At 30.4% G+C, this 14,617-nt stretch overlaps 2 long non-coding RNA genes across 3 annotated transcripts; both read left to right on the top strand.

Annotated features, from left to right (window-relative positions):
* Positions 1-9,034: 9,034 nt before the first annotated feature.
* LOC124419033 lies at positions 9,035-10,390 on the top strand. 2 transcript variants are annotated; one of them, XR_006940346.1, is made up of 4 exons: positions 9,035-9,301; positions 9,753-9,855; positions 9,943-10,057; positions 10,119-10,390. It is a non-coding gene; the product is annotated as an uncharacterized LOC124419033 (long non-coding RNA). The 2 variants fall into 2 exon arrangements; XR_006940345.1 differs by lacking the exon at positions 9,035-9,301 and having other exon boundaries at positions 9,450-9,855.
* Positions 10,391-11,054: 664 nt separating this feature from the next.
* On the top strand, positions 11,055-13,126 carry LOC124418939. Its single transcript, XR_006940321.1, has 4 exons — positions 11,055-11,195; positions 11,269-11,333; positions 12,643-12,699; positions 12,869-13,126. It is a non-coding gene; the product is annotated as an uncharacterized LOC124418939 (long non-coding RNA).
* The last annotated feature ends 1,491 nt before the right edge of the window (positions 13,127-14,617 follow it).

Here is a 14,617-nt window from a genome sequence, read left to right as displayed (position 1 = left end):
CGTTTATGCATCATTTTAAAGCATTACAGTTGCACTTTGTTTTGGTGTATAATTTGTGGCATAATGAGTTTTTACAAAAATAGGATAGATCGGTATATTTATTGGTACGGGTTTAGAAATGCGGTAATTTAAGGCTCCGATATGGCTGCAAATGACATTGACAGTTTTCACGCTATGCAAGTCTTTGTGAATCATTATAAAGCATTATGATTGCACTTCAATATGGTATATCATTTGTAGCATAATGTGTATTTTTAGAAATTATTCAATTTGATAGATCGGTATAATTATTGTTATATGTACAAAAAACGTAGTAATCTGAGGTTCCGCTATGGTTGCAATTAACTTTGGCAGTTTTCGTGCTAGGACAGTCGTTTATGCACCATTTTAAAGCATTAAAATTGCCATTTGTTTTGGTATATAATTTATTGCATAATGTATTTTTAGAAAATGGCCAATTGGATAGATCGGTAGAATTATTTTCCCAGGTTTAAAAAGGCGGTAATTTGAAGTTCCGATATGGTTGTGAATAACTTTGACAGTTTTCATGCTATGACAGTCATTTATGCATCATTTTAGAGCATTATGATTGCACTTTATATTGGTATATCATTTGTGGCATAATGTGTTCGTCTAAAAAATGGTCAATTTGATGGATCGGTAGAATTGTTGTTCTATGTTTAAAAACGCTGTGACTTGAGGTTCCCATATGTTTGCAAATAACATTGACAGTTTTTATGCCAGGGCAATCGTTTATGCATTATTTTAAAGCATTACAGTTGCACTTTGTTTTGGTGTATAATTTGTGGCATAATGAGGTTTTACAAAAATAGGATAGATCGGTATATTTATTAGTACAGGTTTAGAAATGCGGTAATTTATGGCTTCGATATGGTTGCAAATATCATTTAAAGTTTTCATGTTATTGCAGTCGTTTATATATCTTTTTATAGCATTATAGTTGCCATTTGTTTTGGTATATAATTTATTGCATAATATATTTTTAGAAAATGGCTAATTGGATAGATAGGTAGAATTATTTTCACAGCTTTAAAAGCTGGGTATTTTAAGTTTCCGATATGGCTGCAAATAACATTGACAGTTTTCACGCTATGACAGTCATTTGGGCATCATATTAAAGCATTATAATTGCACTTTAATATGGTAAATCATTTGTAGCATAATGTGTGTTTTTACAAATTGGTCAATTTGATAGATCGGTAGAATTATTGTTCTATGTTTAATAAACGCAGTAATCTGAGGTTCCGACATGGTTGCAATTAACTTTGACAGTTTTCGTGCTGGGACAGTCGTTTTTGCACCATTTTAAAGCATTAAAATTGCCATTTGTTTTGGTATATAATTTACTGCATAATGTATTTTTAGAAAATTGCCAATTGGATAGATCGGTAGAATTATTTTCCCAGGTTTAAAAAGGCGGTACTTTGAGGTTCCGATATGGTTGTGAATAACTTTGACAGTTTTCATGCTATGACAGTCATTTATGCATCATTTTAAAGCATTATAATTGAACTTTAATTTGGTATATTATTTGTGGTATAATGTGTTCGTCTAAAAAATGGTCTATTTGATGGATCGGTAGAATTGTTGTTCTATGTTTAAAAACGCTGTGATTTGAGGCTCCGATATGGTTGCAAATAACTTTGACAGTTTTTATGCCAGGACAATCGTTTATGCATCATTTTAAAGCATTACAGTTGCACTTTGTTTTGGTGTACAATTTGTGGCATAATGAATTTTTACAAAAATTGGATAGATCGGTATATTTATTGGTACAGGTTTCGAAATGCGGTAATTTAAGGCTCCGATATGGTTGCAAATATCATTTATAGTTTTCATGTTATTGCAGTCATTTATATATCTTTTTATTGCATTATAGTTGCCATTTGATTTGGTATATAATTTATTGCATAATATATTTTTAGAAAATGGCTAATTGGATAGATCGGTAGAATTATTTTCACAGCTTTAAAAACGCGGTGTTTTAAGGTTCCGATATGGCTGCAAATAACATTGACAGTTTTCACGCTATGAGAGTCATTTAGGCATCATTTTAAAGCATTATGATTGCACTTTAATATGGTATATTATTTGTAGCATAATGTGTGTTTTTACAAATTGGTCAATTTGATAGATCGGTAGAATTATTGTTCTATGTTTAATAAACGCAGTAATCTGAGGTTCCGATATGGTTGCAATTAACTTTGGCAGTTTTCGTGCTAGGACAGTCGTTTATGCACCATTTTAAAGCACTAAAATTGCCATTTGTTTTGGTATATAATTTATTGCATAATGTATTTTTAGAAAATGGCCAATTGGATAGGTCGGTAGAATTATTTTTCCAGGTTTAAGAAGGCGGTAATTTGAAGTTCCGATATGGTTGTGAATAACTTTGACAGTTTTCATGCTGTGACAGTCATTTATGCATCATTTTAAAGCATTATGATTGTACTTTAATTTGGTATATCATTTGTGGCATAATGTGTTCGTCTAAAAAATTGTCAATTTGAAGGATCGGTAGAATTGTTGTTCTATGTTTAAAAACGCTGTGATTTGAGGTTCCGATATGGTTGCAAATAACTTTGACAGTTTTCATGCCAGAACAATCGTTTATGCATCATTTTAAAGCATTACAGTTGCACTTTGTTTTGGTGTATAATTTGTGGCATAATGAATTTTTTAAAAAATTGGATAGATCGGTATATTCATTGGTACAGGTTAGGAAATGCGGTAATTTAAGGCTCCGATATGGTTGCAAATATCTTTTGTAGTTTTAGTGTTATAGCAGTCGTTTATATATCTTTTTATTGCATTATAGTTGCCATTTGTTATACCCTACACCTCTATAGTGGGGAGGGTATTATAAATTTGTGCTGATGTTTGTAACATACAAAAATATTGGTCCAATACCCACCTTAAAGTACACCGATCGATTCAGAATCATTTTTTGAGTCGATTAAGACAAGTCCGTCCGTCCGTCTGTCCGGCTGGCTGGCTGTCCATGTAAACCTTGTGCGCAAGTACAGGCCGTAATTTTCAAGATAATTTGATGAAATTTGGACCAAGCATGTTTTTTGGCACAGGGACGAAGCCTATTGAAAATGGTTGAAATCGGTCCATTATTTCACCTAGCCCCCATACAACCGTACCTCCCGATTTGAACTTTTTATGCCATAATTACGTCAAATATTCTGCTATCTCTTTAAAAATTGGCACAAATAAGTTTTATATAAGTACAAATAACGCTGCAGATTTTCGTAAGGACAATCTGCAGCGTAGCCCCCATACAAACCCCCCTTCAAAAAATGACTTAAACGTCTAAAATTGACTTGTAACCATTTGTATCGCAATGAAACTCAACAAAACTAACTGTTATTTAGAAATATATCCTTTTCCCAAATTAACCGAGGATCGGCCTATATTTGACTTATATAAAGCCACATTTAGAAATTTTAGTTTTTTATCCATAAATTGCTTAAATATTTTGGAATTATTAGTAATATTCAACATAAAACTTTTTTTATAAAAAATAAAAATTTTATAAAAAGTAAAAATTTTAAAAATATGGTGTAGGGTATTATATGGTCGGACATGCCCGACTATACTTTCCTACTTTTTTGGTATATAATTTATTGCATAATAATTTTTAGAAATGGCCAATTGGATAGATCGGTAGAACTATTTTCACAGCTTTAAAAATGCGGTAATTTGAGGTTCCGATAAGAATTATTGTTCTATGTATCAAATGCAGTAATCTGAGGTTCCGAGATGGCTGCAATTAACTTTGGCAGTTTTCGTGCTGGGACAGTCGTTTATGCACCATTTTAAAGCATAAAAATTGCCATTTGTTTTGGTATATAATTTATTGCATAATGACATTTTAGAAAATTGGCCAATTGAATAGATCGGTAGAATTATTTTCCCAGGTTTAAAAAGGCGGTAATTTGAGGTTCCGATATGGTTGTGAATAACTTTGACAGTTTTCATGCTATGACAGTCATTTATGCATCATTTTAAAGCATTATGATTGCACTTTTTATTGGCATATCATTTGTGGCATAATGTGTTCGTCTAAAAATTGTCAATTTGATGGATCGGTAGAATTGTTGTTCTATGCTTTAAAAATGCGGTAATTTGAGGTTCCGATATGACTGCAAATAACATTGACAGTTTTCACGCTATGATAGTCATTTAGACATCAATTTAAAGCATTATGATTGCACTTTAATATGGGTAATATCATTTGTAGCATAATGTGTGTTTTTTACAAATTGGTCTTTAAAAACGCGGTGTTTTAAGGTTCCGATATGGCTGCAAATAACATTGACAGTTTTCACGCTATGAGAGTCATTTAGGCATCATTTTAAAGCATTATGATTGCACTTCAATATGGTATATTATTTGTAGCATAATGTGTATTTTTAGAAATTATTCAATTTGATAGATCGGTTCTATGTATAATAAACGAAGTAATCTGAGGTTCCGCTATGGTTGCAATTAACTTTGGCTGTTTTAGTGCTAGGACGGTAGTTTATGCTCCATTTTAAAGCATTAAAATTGCCATTTGTTTTGGTATATAATTTACTGCATAATGTATTTTTAGAAAATGGCCAATTGGATAGATCGGTAGAATTATTTTCATAGCTTTAAAAACACGGTATTTTAAAGTTCCGATATGGCTGCAAATAACATTGACAGTTTTCACGCTATGACAGTCATTTAGGCATCATTTTAAAGCATTACAGTTGCAATTAACTTTGGCAGTTTTCGTGCTAGGACAGTCGTTTATACACCATTTTAAAGCATTAAAATTGCCATTTGTTTTGGTATATAATTTATTGCATAATGTATTTTTAGAAAATGGCCAATAGGATAAATCGGTAGAATTATTTTCCCAGGTTTAAAAAGGCTTTGATTTGAAGTTCCGATATGGTTGTGAATAACTTTGACAGTTTTTATGCTATGACAGTCATTTATGCATCATTTTAAAGCATTATGATTGCACTTTAATTTGGTATATCATTTGTGCCATAATGTGTTAGTCTAAAAAATGGTCAATTTGAAGGATCGGTAGAATTGTTGTTCTATGTTTAAAAACGCTGTTATTTGAGGTTCCCATATAGTTGCAAATAACATTGACAGTTTTCATGCCAGGACAATCGTTTATGCATCATTTTAAAGCATTGCAGTTGAACTTTGTTTTGGTGTATAATTTGTGGCATAATGAGTTTAACAAAAATAGGACAGATCGGTATATTTATTGGTACAGGTTTAGAAATGCGGTAATTTAAGGCTCCGATATGGTTGCAAATATCTTTTATAATTTTCATGTTATTGCAGTCGTTTATATATCTTTTTATTGAATTATAGTTGCCATTTGTTTTGGTTTATAATTTATTGCAAAATAGATTTTTAGAAAATGGCCAATTGGATAGATCGGTATTATTATTTTCACATCTTTAAAAACGCGGTAGTTTGAGGTTCCAATATGGCTGCAAATAACATTGACAGTTCTTACGCTATGACAGTCATTTATGAATCATTTTAAAGCATTATGATTGCACTTTAATATGGTAAATCATTTGTAGCATAATGTGTATTTTTAGAAATTGGTCAATTTGATAGATCGGTAGAATTATTGTTCTATGTTTAATAAACGCAGTAATCTGAAGTTTTCGTGCTAGGACAGTCGTTTATGCACCATTTTATAGCATTACAGTTGCTTTTTGTTTTGGTGTACAATTTGTGGCATAATGAATTTTTACAATTTTTACAAATTGCCATTTGTTTTGGTATATAATTTAGTGCATAATGTAGTTTTAGAAAATGGCCAATTGGATAGATCGGTAGAATTATTTTCCCAGGTTCAAAAAGGCGGTAATTTTACCGATCTATCAAATTGAATAATTTCTAAAAATACACATTATGCTACAAATGATATACCATATTAAAGTGCAATCATAATGCTTTAAAATGATGCATAAATGACTGTCATAGCATGAAAACTGTTAAAGTTATTCACAACCATATCGGAACTTCAAATTACCGCCTTTTTAAACCTGGGAAAATAATTCTACCGATCTATCCAACTGGCCATTTTCTAAAATTACATTATGCAATAAATTATATACCAAAACAAATGGCAATTTTAATGCTTTAAAATGGTGCATAAACGACTGTCCTAGCACGAAAACTGCCAAAGTTAATTGCAACCATAGCGGAACCTCAAATCACAGCGTTTATTATACATAGAACAACAATTCTACCGATCTATCAAATTGAATAAATTCTAAAAATACACATTATGCAACAAATGATATACCATATTAAAGTGCAATCATAATGCTTTAAAATGATGCCTAAATGACTGTCATAGCGTGAAAACTGCCAATGTTATTTGCAGCCATATAGGAACCTTAAAATACCAAGTTTTTAAAGCTGTGAAAATAATTCTACCGATCTATCCAATTAGCCATTTTCTAAAAATATATTATGCAACAAATTATATACCAAAACAAATGGCAACTATAATGCAATAAAAAGATATAAAAACGACTGCTATAACATGAAAACTATAAAAGATATTTGCATTTTTGAACCTGGGAAAATAATTCTACCGATCTATCCAATTGGCCATTTTCTAAAACTACATTATGCACTAAATTATATACCAAAACAAATGGCAATTTGTAAAAATTCATTATGCCACAAATTGTACACCAAAACAAAGTGCAACTGTAATGCTTTAAAATGGTGCATAAACGACTGTCCTAGCACGAAAACTTCAGATTACTGCGTTTATTAAACATAGAACAATAATTCTACCGATCTATCAAATTGACCAATTTCTAAAAATACACATTATGCTACAAATGATTTACCATATTAAAGTGCAATCATAATGCTTTAAAATGATTCATAAATGACTGTCCTAGCGTAAGAACTGTCAATGTTATTTGCAGCCATATTGGAACCTCAAACTACCGCGTTTTTAAAGCTGTGAAAATAATTCTACCGATCTATCCAATTGGCCATTTTCTAAAAATATATTTTGCAATAAATTATAAACCAAAACAAATGGCAACTATAATTCAATAAAAAGATATATAAACGACTGCAATAACATGAAACCTATAAAAGATATTTGCAACCATATCGGAGTCTTAAATTACTGCATTTATAAACATGTACCAATAAATATACCGATCTGTCCTATTTTTGTTAAACTCATTATGCCACACATTATACACCAAAACAAAGTTCAACTGCAATGCTTTAAAATGATGCATAAACGATTGTCCTGGCATGAATACTGTCAATGTTATTTGCAACTATATGGGAACCTCAAATAACAGCGTTTTTAAACATAGAACAACAATTCTACCGATCCTTCAAATTGACCATTTTTTAGACTAACACATTATGGCACAAATGATTAATTAAAGTGCAATCATAATGCTTTAAAATGATGCATAAATGACTGTCATAGCATAAAAGCTGTCAAAGTTATTCACAACCATATCGGAACTTCAAATTACCGCCTTTTTAAACCTGGGAAAATAATTCTACCGATTTATCCAATTGGCCATTTTCTAAAAATACATTATGCAATAAATTATATACCAAAATAAATGACTGTCATAGCGTGAAAATTGTCAAAGTTATTCACAACCATATCGGAACTTCAAATTACCGCTTTTTTAAACCTGGGAAAATAATTCTACCGATCTATCCTATTGGCCATATTCTAAAAATACATTATGCAATAAATTATATACCAAAACAAATGGCAATTTTAATGCTTTAAAATGGTGTATAAACGACTGTCGTAGCACGAAAACTGCCAAAGTTAATTGCAACCATATCGGAACCTCAGATTACTGCGTTTATTAAACATAGAACAATAATTATACCGATCTATCAAATTGACAAATTTGTAAAAATACACATTATGCTACAAATGATATACCATATTAAAGTGGAATCATAATGCTCTAAAATGATGCCTAAATGACTGTCATAGCGTGAAAACTGTCAATGTTATTTGCAGTCACATCGGAACCTTAAAATACCGCGTTTTTAAAGCTATGAAAATAATTCTACCGATCTATCCAATTGGACATTTTCTAAAAATATATTATGCAATAAATTATGTACCAAAACAAATGGCAATTTTAATGCTTTAAAATGGTGTATAAATGACTGTCCTATCATGAAAACTGCCAAAGTTAATTGCTACCATATCGGAACCTCAGATTACTGCGTTTATTAAACATAGAACAATAATTCTACCGATCTATCAAATTGAATAATTTCTAAAAATACACATTATGCTACAAATGATATACCATATTAAAGTGCAATCATAATGCTTTAAAATGATGCCTAAATGACTGTCATAGCGTGAAAACTGTCAATGTTATTTGCAGCCATATCGGAACCTTAAAATACCGCGTTTTTAAAGCTGTGAAAATAATTCTACAGATCTATCCAATTAGCCATTTTCTAAAAATATGTTATGCAACAAATTATATACCAAAACAAATAGCAACTAGAATGCAATAAAAAGATGTATAAACGACTGCTATAACTTGAAAACTATAAAAAATATTTGCAACCATATCGGAGCCTTAAATTACCGCATTTCCAAACCTGTACCAATAAATATACCGATCTATCCATTTTTTGTAAAAATTCATTATGCCACAAATTGAGATTTTAAATCACTATAAAAATCTTTTAGCAAATATTGATAAAAAAAACTATTCATTATTAACACTGTTAAAATAAAATCTAATTTATAATACCGAACCTTAATGGGTTAATTACTTTAACATTGATGGCAAAACAAAAAAATCACAATGATAAGAGAAGCAAAAACACTGAGATCACTTTATAAATCACTATTATTGAAATTGAAATTAAGGGAGAATAATAAACAATGACAAAATCAAACATTATCACTCTTGATTTGAACTATGTTAATAACATACTCTTTTTTACTGCTATTTAAATTAAACACCAATACTGTAAATTATTTTTAATTTAAGAGTATATAATTAACATCGTAATATGTAAATGTTAATTGATACTTTATGATTTATAAAATGCTGTTTATGTTTAAGATTTCATTTTTTGTTGCTTCTTTTATGCAAATTCAAATGCAAGAAATATGAAATGAGAATAAAAATGTTGGATCAAACTCACCGCATCATGCGAATCCGATGAAGGCCTCCACAGGAACTTGATGATGTAGATATGGTAGTTGTTGATGTAAAAGGTTGGTTAAATTATTCTTGCATTTTATAGTATTGCCAATGTATTAGTAAATAGATTTTAGAGTTAGGTTTAGGTTTTTATTATTTACATATACAATGAATATAATTGAATAAAGTAGGTTTAATAAATTTATGAATCTCGTAGTGGTGTGTTGTGTCAGCTGTTTGTTTAAATAAACAAACAGACAACATAAAGAACAAAAAGGGACAGAGCGGCCAGATTGCTAGCGGCGCTGGTATGCTCGCGTATTGCGCGGCTAAAGCTCGCCGGATGGGGTGGTTTAGTTTTAACAAATTTAGTTGTAGCAAAATTAGTTTTAATTTTAAGCAAATTTTAGTTTTACGTTAAACAAAATTTATTTTTAAGTTTTTAGCTTTAAGTTTAATTTAAGTTTCAAGTTATTCTACGTCTTTTTTTCTTTCTTTTATTTAAGTTTTCCCTTTTATTTTTAGGTCCCTCAACATCGATTACTGGGTTGCTGCTGTGAGTAACAGGATTCTTGAGAGCTGATTGGTTTTCGGTCCGTCCGTATTTCAGTCTGTTAGAGTATTCACGGTAAGTAAAACAAAAAAAATATTTTGGAAAAACCTTTTAAATAACTTTAAGGACCACTATTGAGCAAATATATGTATATATTTCTAGGCTACCTAAATTCAAACTTATCACGTTTTTTTATTTAATATTTGGCCTGAGCTCAAACCTAATCGCGCACGTTTGGCTTAATCACAAACTGGATGACGACAAACGAAGTCGACAGGTAAGCCTACTTCTATATATATATATTTTTTTATATATCTTTTTTATATTTTATTTTCTAGGAAATTATTTAAAAGTAGTAATTAGAAGTCCTGTTCGTTTGGTCGTTCGGGTGAATGGTAAGTACTTAGGTCGAAAACCAGATACCTGAGCACCACAGGATTGCTGGTGCTGGTCTGCCAAAAGAGTCCCACGATGGATGGAGCTGGCGATGGCGTGGCTTGTTTGCTGTTGGCTTAGTTTCAACTTTCTGTATTGTTTAGTTCCAGGTTTAATTTTCTTTAGTTTTAAGTTCAATTCTATTTGGTTTAAAATTTTAAACTTTAAATTTTTACGTATATTAAATAAAATAAAAATGATTTAATTTAAATTGAAATTCGGTTCGTTTTCTTTAAGTTGAAAGCCACGGGCTCCACCTTCTTCTTGGGCAGGGAAAAATGAAAAAAGACCGACGTTTTACCTTTTTGGTAACGGGAAACCTCGGTTACCAACACGGTTCCCAGCAATTTAACACCATTTCAGCCATTTGTCTAAACCGTATCGTTTTTTACATTATAGTTTTGTTTTTCTTTACATTTTTCAGCTGTCAGATAGTTTGTACAGCAGCGTTGCCAACTTCTCTTTTCGTCTTCTTCTTTTTAAATTTTTCCCTACTACAGGGTGCACACGACAAACCGTACCATTCTGTAATCCATTTATGGATACGGAATGGGGTGGAAAAATATGCGCCCTGAATTTTATGAACTTCCCTAATTTTAAAAATTTTCTGGATTTTGGGTTTTTTTATTCCTAACAAGAAAAATTAGCAATATGGCAACCCTTATTCCATTCACAAACAAAAGTGCGACTCTGTACCGCCGTTAAAACAGGTCGGCCGGCGACGTACTCTGAATCTATTTCACAGCTGTTTGAATGAAATGGAAGGGGAGGAGAAAGAATGCAAAAACGCATTCATTAATATTTTTCAATGGCGGCGATCAACAATGGAATGTCTTTGTTAATGAAATTTTTATTTTTAAATTTATTTATTTTTATTTAGAAATTTTACTGAAAAATTGTAACAAATTACTAATTTATAATATTTTATATTTTCCTTTCAGGAAAAGACAGAGGATGTTGCAGATTCTGGTGGAATATTGGTAAGTAAAAATTTATTTAATTCATTCAAGGTCAACAAAAATTGTAATGCATTTTTTTGTTTGTTTCTTTCAGGAATGTGACTACAGTTAGCTATTGGGTATGTGCGGGTGTAACTTCCGGATTTAGAAATATATAAGGTAAGTAACAAAATTTAAAATAAGGTTTTTTTAAGTTAAAGTGCTATTAGGTTTTTTTTCTTGGAAACTACAGTGAGCGTGAAAAGTGTGTGTAAAAAAATTAAATAAAAGTGTTCTAAGTGAGTGTAATGTGTTATTGTGATTAAAAAAAATAAAATTTGGAAAATACAGTGAGTACAAAAAGTGCACGGACAGACAATTAAAATAAAAAAATAAAAAATTAATAAAACGCGAAAAATATTAGTGCCGGTAAAAATTAAGAAACTAAAAATTATTTTTCCAGAAATTACAGTGCGGGACAAAAGTGAAGTGTAAAACAAAATTAAGGTGAAAAATTAAAGAAAAAAAAAATTAAATGAAACTATCGTGTAAAACGGATTTGTATCTGTGAATAAAAATAAAAATGGAATCTACAGTGTGCGACAAAAGTGAAATAAAAAAATTAAAAGTGAAAATAAAATTAAACTATTGTGCAAACGAATTGTTGACGGGGAATAAAATAAAATAAAAACTAAAAACGGAATTTACAGTGACGATTAAAAGTGTGTGGTGTTAAAAAAAAATAAAAGTGAATAAAAAATGAAAGTGAAACTGAAACTAAAGTGGTGGTAAATTAAGCTGGTGTAAAACAAAAATAAAAGAATACAGTGAAAAACAAAAGTGTTGTGACACAATAAAAAAAATATTCTATGGTGTTAAGTGAATATTTTGACCGTGTGTGTGAAGAAACTGTATGGTGTAAAATAAAACTAATTTTGGAAAATACAGTGGCAGATAAAAGTGTGAGCTTTTGAAACAAAACAAAGAAATAAAACTACTGAACTGGGCTATGCTGTTGTTAATTAATTGAAACTTAAAAAAAATTTTACAGTGGTGTGCCAAATTTCAGTGAAATTGAAAAAAAATTAAAATTTAGGAAATTAAACGAAAATTTTTGAAAAATTACTTAAAAGAAATTGATGAAAAGGAAAGTATTAAGGCGATTAAAAAAAACTTGTTTATAAAAATGTAAAGAAACTATTGTGAAAAAAGTGAATTAAATAACGAAAACGGGTGTTCGCGAAAAGTGTGCTGTGAATAAATGCGTAGAAGAAAACTAAAACCCTCAAAATGAAAGTGAAAAATAATAAAAAATTTTAAAATGTTTAAAAATACAGTATTAATTCAGTTTTTTTTTCTTGTAAGTAATTCATATGTTTTTTATATTTTTTTTATTATTTTTTTTTTAATTTTTTCTATCTTTTTAATATTTTTTGTGTTTTTTTTTCCATATAATTTTACTAATTATGTGAATTCTCTATACTTTCAGATTAAACTTCTAGAGGATCTTGAACTTCAAACTGGCCTTAGATTTCGTTTAGAATCCGTAAGTATAAAAATACAAGAAAATAAAATAATGTTACTTATTCTCCCCTGTAACACAAGGATTAAGTACACCAAAGCTCGTAGAGTAAACTATAGAGACTTTGGCGGGAAATACCCCTTGTAACTACATTAAACAAAAACTAAATTGAGTGGTTCCACTTTCTTTACAGAACACTAATCCAACACCTGAGGAAAGTGAAGTGGAAGATCGAGATTAGAGAGAGTTCGGTGGAAAAGCAAGGACCAAAACCACCAAAGATTTCGGGCTGAAGCCCTAGATCTTTGGCGAGAAGTGCCCCTTGACATTTTCATAAAAACTGTCAAAGTTATTTGCAACCATATTGGAACCTCAAATTACAGCGTTTTTAAACATAGAACAACAATTCTACCGATACTTCAAGTTGACCATTTTTTAGACGAACACATTATGCCACAAATGATATACCAAATTAAAGCGCAATCATAATGCTTTAAAATGATGCATAAATGGCTGTCATAGCATGAAAACTGTCAAAGTTATTCACAACCATATCGGAACCTTAAATTACCGCCTTTTTGAACCTGGGAAAATAATTCTACCGATCTATCCAATTGGCCATTTTCTAAAACTACATTATGCACTAAATTATATACCAAAACAAATGGCAATTTGTAAAAATTCATTATGCCACAAATTGTACACCAAAACAAAGTGCAACTGTAATGCTTTAAAATGGTGCATAAACGACTGTCCTAGCACGAAAACTTCAGATTACTGCGTTTATTAAACATAGAACAATAATTATACCGATCTATCAAATTGAATAATTTCTAAAAATACACATTATGCTTCAAATGATATACCATATTGAATTGCAATCATAATGCTTTAAAATGATTCTTAAATGACTGTCATAGCGTGAAAACTGTCAATGTTATTTGCAGCCATATTGGAACCTCAAACAACCGCGTTTTGAAAGCTGTGAAAATAATTCTACCGATCTATCCAATTGGCCATTTTCTAAAAATATATTATGCAATATATTATATACCAAAACAAATGGCAACTATAATGCAATAAAAAGATATAGAAACGACTGCAATAACATGAAAACTATAAATGATATTTGCAACCATATCGTAGCCTTAAATTACCGCATTTCTAAACCTGTACCAATAAATATACCGATCTATCCTATTTTTGTAAAAACTCATTATGCCACAAATTATACGCCAAAACAAAGTGCAACTGTAATGCTTTAAAATGATGTATAAACGATTGTCCTGGCATAAAAACTGATAATGTTATTTGCAACCATATGGGAACCTCAAATCACAGCGTTTTTAAACATAGAACAACAATTCTATTATTATATACCATATTAAAGTGCAATCATAATGCTTTAAAATGATGCCTAAATGACTGTCATAGCGTGAAAACTGTCAATGTTACTTGTAGCCATATTGGAACCTTAAAATACCGCGTTTTTAAAGCTGTGAAAATAATTCTATCTATTCTATCTATTCTATCCAATTAGCCATTTTCTAAAAACATAATTTGTTTTTATATACTAAAACAAATGGCAGCTATAATGCAATAAAAAGATATATAAACGACAGCTATAACACGAAAACTATAAAAGATATTTGCAACCATATCGGAGCCTTAAATTATCGCATTTCCAAACCTGTACCAATAAATGTACCGATCTATCCAATTTTTGTAAAAATTCATTATGCCACAAATTGTACACCGAAACAAAGTGCAACTGTAATGCTTTAAAATGATGCATAAACGATTGTCCTGGAATGAAAACTGTCAAAGTTATTTTCAACCATATCGGAACCTCAAATCACAGCGTTTTTAAACATAGAACAACAATTCTACCGATCCTTCAAATTGACCATTTTTTAGATGAACACATTATGCCACAAATGAT

Source organism: Lucilia cuprina, chromosome 3, assembly GCF_022045245.1.
Source record: "Lucilia cuprina isolate Lc7/37 chromosome 3, ASM2204524v1, whole genome shotgun sequence".
Taxonomy (NCBI): Eukaryota; Metazoa; Arthropoda; class Insecta; order Diptera; family Calliphoridae; genus Lucilia; species Lucilia cuprina.
Note: the sequence above shows the minus strand (reverse complement) of the source record. Positions and strands in the feature narration are given on the sequence as shown.